The sequence below is a fragment of the Adiantum capillus-veneris genome, chromosome 18 (assembly GCF_014529385.1).
Source record: "Adiantum capillus-veneris isolate H3 chromosome 18, ASM1452938v2, whole genome shotgun sequence".
NCBI lineage: Eukaryota > Viridiplantae > Streptophyta > Polypodiopsida > Polypodiales > Pteridaceae > Adiantum > Adiantum capillus-veneris.
This window is the reverse complement of record NC_140948.1, coordinates 953,927-960,955: the sequence shown is the minus strand read 5'-3', so window position 1 is coordinate 960,955 and position 7,029 is coordinate 953,927. Positions and strand designations below refer to the sequence as shown.

At 42.6% G+C, this 7,029-nt stretch overlaps 1 pseudogene; it reads right to left on the bottom strand.

Moving 5' to 3' along the window:
* Positions 1-6,284: 6,284 nt before the first annotated feature.
* Positions 6,285-6,772, bottom strand: LOC147435127 (large ribosomal subunit protein uL13w pseudogene; annotated as a pseudogene).
* Positions 6,773-7,029: the final 257 nt, after the last annotated feature.

The window sequence follows — 7,029 nt, the reverse complement described above, 5'->3', positions numbered from 1 at the left end:
GGGGTAAATCAGGCTCCATACTTAACATAATTAATCTTTCAATTTTAAAGTTACACTCTCCTTGCATTGTGCAGGCAAGGAGGAAAAAAAGAAGTAGAGGTCCCAAACAACACACCAGGGGAGGGTGTCGATTCTTTAAGGGGCCCTCCTCGCGTCATGTGGGCAAGAGGGTAAAAGAGGATTAGAGATCCCAAACTATGTGATGAAGGATGTACTATGAAGCAAGAGATCCACTATTTGTGTCATGTGGGCTAGAGAAACAAAGCACTAGGAAACTTTTAAAATGACATGATAGGGCTTGTAGAAGGGGGATTTCAAACTCTGAGCAAAAATTTCCGAGCAATAATAAAATCGAGCAGAGCCAAACATGATTGAAATAAAGGAAAATCATAAAACGAATTTGCATAGCCAAAAAATACAATAGTTTAGCTATCCCTTGACAACTCTGCCCACCCTTCTGTCACTGCCCAACCCGAATCTTATTTGAGAATTAGAATATCGATTCTTAATTATCTGGGAATGGTAGATGAAAGGGTAGCTCAATAGCTTTTGTTGCCACCAAAACATACAACAACCATTTTAGAAACAATAAGATGATGAATTGATTGCCATCCACTTGAAACTGTTTGTTTTCAGTGGTGTTTGCGATAGACTCCAAAAGTCTTTGATCCAGTCTAGTACACGCTCGAAGCCAGTATACCCAGGCTAGTCGCTTCAGTGGGCTCAATGCCCACAACCACTTTGAGGTCGTGGGAGGTTGATGATGATGATAATGTGTTGTTTCCTATTGCGCCACAAAGGATATTTCTCTTCTTGACACTCTGAGGAGGAGGTGATGGTGTTGAAGGCTTGCGCTGCGGATCTTACTTGTTTGCTACGGGGGTTGCAATGCCCATGCCTTCCAAGACCCAACTAAGTGACTATGGCTTTGTAGCTTGCATGCAACCATCTTTCACAAAATATCTCTTGCGTGGTTATGCCTGCTTTATTCATATCTCTCTCTCTCTCTCTCTCTCTCTCTCTCTCTCTCTCTCTCTCTCTCTCTCTCTCTCTCTCTCTCTCTCTCTCTCTCTCTCTCAGTCGTTTTTTGACCTAGTAGACAGCAGTTCACTCTTTTGACCATAACTTGCTCATCCGAACTCCGATTTAGGTGATCTATAGCCTCAATCGAAGAGCACGAAGCCCTCTACACACTGATGTAAAGACATAATTTTTCTATGTAATGGAAGACTTTGCTGTAACAGCATCTCAGAACTGAAAAATTTGTCAAAACTTTTCCTTTTTGTTGCCGACTTGAAGGCAATGTCAAACAAAACTCGCAAGGGTGGAAAAGCCACACTCGCCATGGAGAATGATGTAAAATCTCCAAGGAATTTGGATGCTAATCCAACCACATCGTCTACAACAACGGAAGCAATGATCATGGCTTACTTGATCTCGTTACAAGAAACTGTCAACAAGCAAGGTGAAGAGTTGCGCGCACTTGCAATGGAGAATGGCACTTTAAGAGTTCTCGTTGTGGAGAATGACCACCTCAAGAAGGTACTTGAAATGCAAACAACACGCTTGATGCATCTTGAGAATGAAGTTCAAGAATGTAAACGCTCTCTTGTTTACATGAATGTATTAAAAGAGCACTTGAGCAAAGTTGAGAGTGATCATGTATTGAAAGAGGAAACGATAGATACAATACGACATGATGTATGTGAGATGAGAAATGCATCCAAATCATGGGCTGATATATGTAAGGATAATGTGGTTTCTACATCTCCTATCACGCAAGCCGTTGTCCAAGCAAAGAATGTAGAGAATGTGGACACTCAAGAATTGCAAGAACGACAAAAACGTTCAAAGAACATCATCATTCGTGGAATCAAGGAGGAAAGCATGGAAACACCCCAATCTCTTGCGGTTGCTATTGAAGAGTTTTTTGCTACACACTTTGGCATGTCAGGAATCATGGCTTATGGTGCACATCGAGTTGGAAAACAAGGAGTCCCTCGCTCAGGAGAAAGACCTATTGTATGTACCATGGCTGATGAGGTAAAGAGAAAGATCATCCTTGACAATGGTTGGATCTACCTCAAAGGAACGGGTTGTAATGTATATGAGGAACGCACTCTTATGCAACAAAATGTCGTCGAAAAAGAAAATATGAGGAAAGAAGCAAGAAGGTTAAGGTATCATCTCAAGAAGAAAATCCACTTGAGGAGGATGCAAGTCCACCCAATAAATAGGGACACATGATCTATGAGACCAACTCACGCTTGCGAATAAGCTTTTGGAATTGTAATGGGTATCCATGGAATGCGGAAATTGGCATTGATGAGCTTACCAATGACTCCGATGTGATACTTCTTGTCGAAACATGGAAGCATGATGCGCAACGAATTCTTGGATTTGACAAATATGATGTGCATTCTTTGATGTGGACCAAAAATGCAAAGCAACGAAGAGGCCAAGGAGGCGTAGCATGTATGACCAAAAAGGGTTTGAAAGATGTTTCCATCGTCAAAGAAGATAAGTATAAACGCTACTTATGGCTGAAAATGAGCCCACCAAATGGTCAAGTCATGTTTGTGGCTGGTTGCTACATTCCTCACTATGACTCCAACTTTTATGCTCGCTTGAATATGGATAGAGATCATCCCTTTGTTGAACTAGAGGAAGACATTGCTCATTACAAGGATCAAGGTCAAGTCATTGTTTTTGGAGACATGAATGCTCGCACAAATATGTTACAACACGACACACAACAAATCGACATGCCGCATGTCTCAAGAAGAATGGATGACTCATACATGTATAATCGAAGTTCTAATGATGCAAAATAACTGGATCACTATGGAAAATCACTTCTACATATGTGCAATAGTACCGGAATGCTCATTGCAAATGGTGTATCTCTATGGCAAGGCACCAATGACTTTACATGTAAAAAGCACAATGGTGATAGCGTGATTGACTATATGTTGTTCTCGGAAGCCACTCTAGAATGCATACAAAGCTTTACACTTGGTGAATGGAATCCGGAATCGGATCATAGGATGCTATGTATTGACCTCAAGTGTGGTAAACGGCCCAAGCATGTAGCCTCCAATCATGATGTGAATCATTTGTACCTACGTCTAGACTTCAAACGAGCACTTATGTATGCTGATATGGTGGACCAAATGTTAAGCATGATAGAGCATCAAGAGAGCCCAACATTAGAATGCAAGTGGAAAGTTTTCAAAGAAGTAATTTGCTCTTGTGCGAAGGAATGCTTTTCGGTGAAACACATGTCTTGCAAAAGGTCTAAGAAGGGTAGCGCCAAGAAGAAATGGTTTGACATGGAATGTAGTCAAGCCCAAAAACACTTGCTAAGATTAGATGCAATCAAAGACAAGGAAATTTACTTGGAATGTTCACATATATACAAAGCACTTGTTCAAAAGAAGAGGAGAAGGTGGAAAGTCAAAAAACAACTTCTTTTAGCGCAAGAGAAAGCACATGCATGTTGCAAGTTTTGGCAAAATCTAAAAGGCAAGCGCGTTGAGAGCTTTGGTGACTTGACTCTTGAGGATATGTATATGCATTGCAAGAACCTCTATGAGCAACCCAATGTTGATAAGATAAAGTGTTGTAGCTCCCTTCCGTTTATGTCTCCCTTCTTTACCATTGAAGATGTATGCCGCGCGCTTGAGAAACTTGCTACTCGCAAGGCAGGTGACCTTCAAAGTGTCAAGGCTGAAATGATTAAATGGACAAACAAGAAAACACGATATTGGATATGCGATATGTTTAACCTTACACTTCAGTATGGCATGCCTCATGATTGGAATGAAAATTGGATCAAACCTTTGCACAAAGGAGGAGATATAAACATTGTGAACAACTATCGCACTATAATGGTTGGTTCTTTGATGGCAAAGTTATTTGGATGTATCATGGAGATGAAGATAAGTGAATGGGATGAAAATAATGGAAAACGTGCGCTTGGCCAAGCAGGTTTTCGAAAGCATCATAGCACTATTGATCACCTTGTCACTCTTCGAGTTCTTATGAAAGCGTCTCGATTCAAAGGAAAAAAGTTGTATTGTTGCTTTGTGGATTTCAAGAAAGCTTTTGACATGGTACCGCGAGGAAATCTTTGGAGACGTATGCAAAGCCTTCAAGTGCAGAGAGAATTTATGCATGCAATCTTTCGCATCTACCAAAAAGTGATATGTCGATTACATATGGGAGATGGAATTTCAGAATTTTTTGCAAGCACCATTGGTGTCAAACAAGGATGCCCACTTTCCCCAACCCTCTTTGGGCTACTCATTGATGAATTGGAATGCATGGTTCTTGATTTTATGCAGCAAGAAGGCATAGAAGAGGTTAAGATCGGAAATGCAGTGATCATGCTTTTGCTTTATGCCGATGATGTAGTGCTCTTGGCACATACCTTAGAAGATGCACAAAAGCTTATGAGTGTCTTGGAACGCTTTTGCCTACATAGCGGGCTGATCGTAAATCGGTCCAAAACCAAGGTTATGCTTGTAAAGAGCCGCAATGACAAAAATCCATGCATTGTATACAACAATGAGCAACTTGAAGTGGTAGATCACTTCAAGTACCTTGGCCTTGAGGTTCCATCCAATCATAAATGGAAGGATTGTGCAATGCGTCGCTTGGAAGCCGGAAAGAGGGCTTATTATGCATTTGAGAACATGTGCAATGCTGGAGAGATCAAGTGTTGGGCTCTCAAAAAGTACCTCTTTGACACATTGGTGACACCGGTGCTTCTTTATGGAGTGGAGGTGTGGGGTGGAAGCATCGGGAAGTCTACTTGGAAAGAGTTTGAGAATGTCCAAAAGCGTTTTCTCACCAACTTTCTCCAAGTCAAGACACAAACACCCTACATGCTCTTACTTCTTGAGTCCGGATCGCTTCCCATTGAGGTCTTGGGCATGCAAAGGGTTGTGGAGTACATGCGTAAGACACAACGTAGCCCTTTGCATCGACTTCCTAGAATCGCATATGAAGCAAGTCAAAAGGTTCAAAAGACATGCAAGAGCAAAATACTAAGTTCGGGGTGGATGCTTGACATCAAGAAATGGTTTGGAAGATGGGATGCATGTCACTTGGTCAAGGATGCGTCGATCGACTCCCAAGTTAATGAGGCCTTTTTACAACGCCAATGTATCACGGCTTGGGAGAAATTCAGAGGTTCTCGCTTCAGCCATTACACCACACACATTGCCCCAAACTACAAATCTCTCTTCTTCTCCGAACGAGGTAGCCGAACCCATCTCTACATCCTTGAGCCCAACCCGTTGAGTGCGATCCGCACCATTGCCTCCATTCGTCTTAGCTCCCATTCTCTACGCTGCGAGACAGGACGTGGGGCACTAGCGAGGAGTGTCATCGACTTTGCACCTTATGCCCTCGTCAAGTGCGAGAGAGTGAGTACCACACACTACTTGAGTGCTCAGCTTTTGACCACATTAGGTCCTCTTTTCCCCATATATTCAGCCATGAGCTCTCCCTACATACCTTCCTCTCCCAACCACGATGTGGAGTCTCTATTGCGACGCTCATTTCAGCCATTTTTGAGCATCGAGAGTCACTTATGACCTCCACTCACACCACGTGACATGTTCATTTGGTCCCATAGGTCATATTTGACCTCCGAGGATGATAATAGAACTATCTCTCTCTCTCTCTCTCTCTCTCTCTCTCTCTCTCTCTCTCTCTCTCTCTCTCTCTCTCTCTCTCTCTCTCTGCCTTTTGTTTTTTGAAAGAAACTAGCTTTTCGCTTGACCTTCTTCGTCTGATAAGTGTGGTACATAGAAATGGGCAAAAACAAACGCAACGTTAAGGCTTCATTCGCAAGCCCACTTTGAAGCTTGTAGTTACCATGAGTATGAACAAGCACCCTAACACCAATGACTCAAGATCCTGCTAACCTTTACAAGACCCATTGATTTAAAAGACCCTCACACACTGGTAAACTTAGTGATGGCCTTGGTACCTTCAGAGACTCGTGCTTTGCAAGCTCACCAGGTAAGAGAAGCCACTTGAATCTCCTTGCTAGTGATGGTAGGAAAAAAGGAACGCCCCCCCCCCCCCCCCCTCTCTCTCTCTCTCTCTCAAAACACTATAGGAACTCAAATTTCAACAATCTATATGTAGTAAAAGAACATGTTTCAACACTATTCTGTCACATGACCCTCCCCAGAATCAGGTCACATAAAGCGGCATGGGAAATGACATTCACCTGTTGATTAACAACCCGGTACAATAAAAGAAGTCAATCAGGCCTTGTAGCTAAGAGGGTCTAGAACAACCTTCGCTTCTCCTAGCTGATATTCCGCTCTCTTCAACTCTACTTTCAGCCAAAGCTAAATCAACTACTTCTTTCTCTCATAGAAAACCTTGGCCTTAGCTATCCTTCTCTCCTCCAATTCCTTAATCTTGAATGACCATCCTTTTCATCTTGTCATAAGGGACTGGAACTCCTTCACATTCCTTCCAATGCTCAAGCGTCATAGCTGCTCGCTTTGTATTATGAGGAATCATACCTCTAATTGTTCTCCACAAAATTCAAGACGGGGCACAAAAGTGGATAAGGTATTTCATCACCTTACAAGTTCTCCTGAAAGCCTCACACCTAACGGCCACTACCTAGCACACACTAGCCATTGAGAAGCTCCTTAGAGAAAATGGAGGGAAGGAAACCCAACATAAGGTGGCAAGTAGCTACAACCACCACGCGAGAGTAGAGACCCAATCCAGACGCCATTGCTATGAGCTCTAGTAGTCAGGGATTGCACAACTAGAACTACAAAAGAAGATCTTTCTTCATCAACCCTAATGTTGGTAGTTGTCTCTCTCTCTCTCTCTCTCTCTCTCTCTCTCTCTCTCTCTCTCTCTCTCTCTCTCTCTCTCTCTCTCTCTCTCTCTCTCTCTCTCTCTCTCTCTCTCTCTCTCTCTCTCTCTCTCTCTCTCTTTCACACACACACACACACACACAAAATTAACCTCTTGAAACAGTCCGCA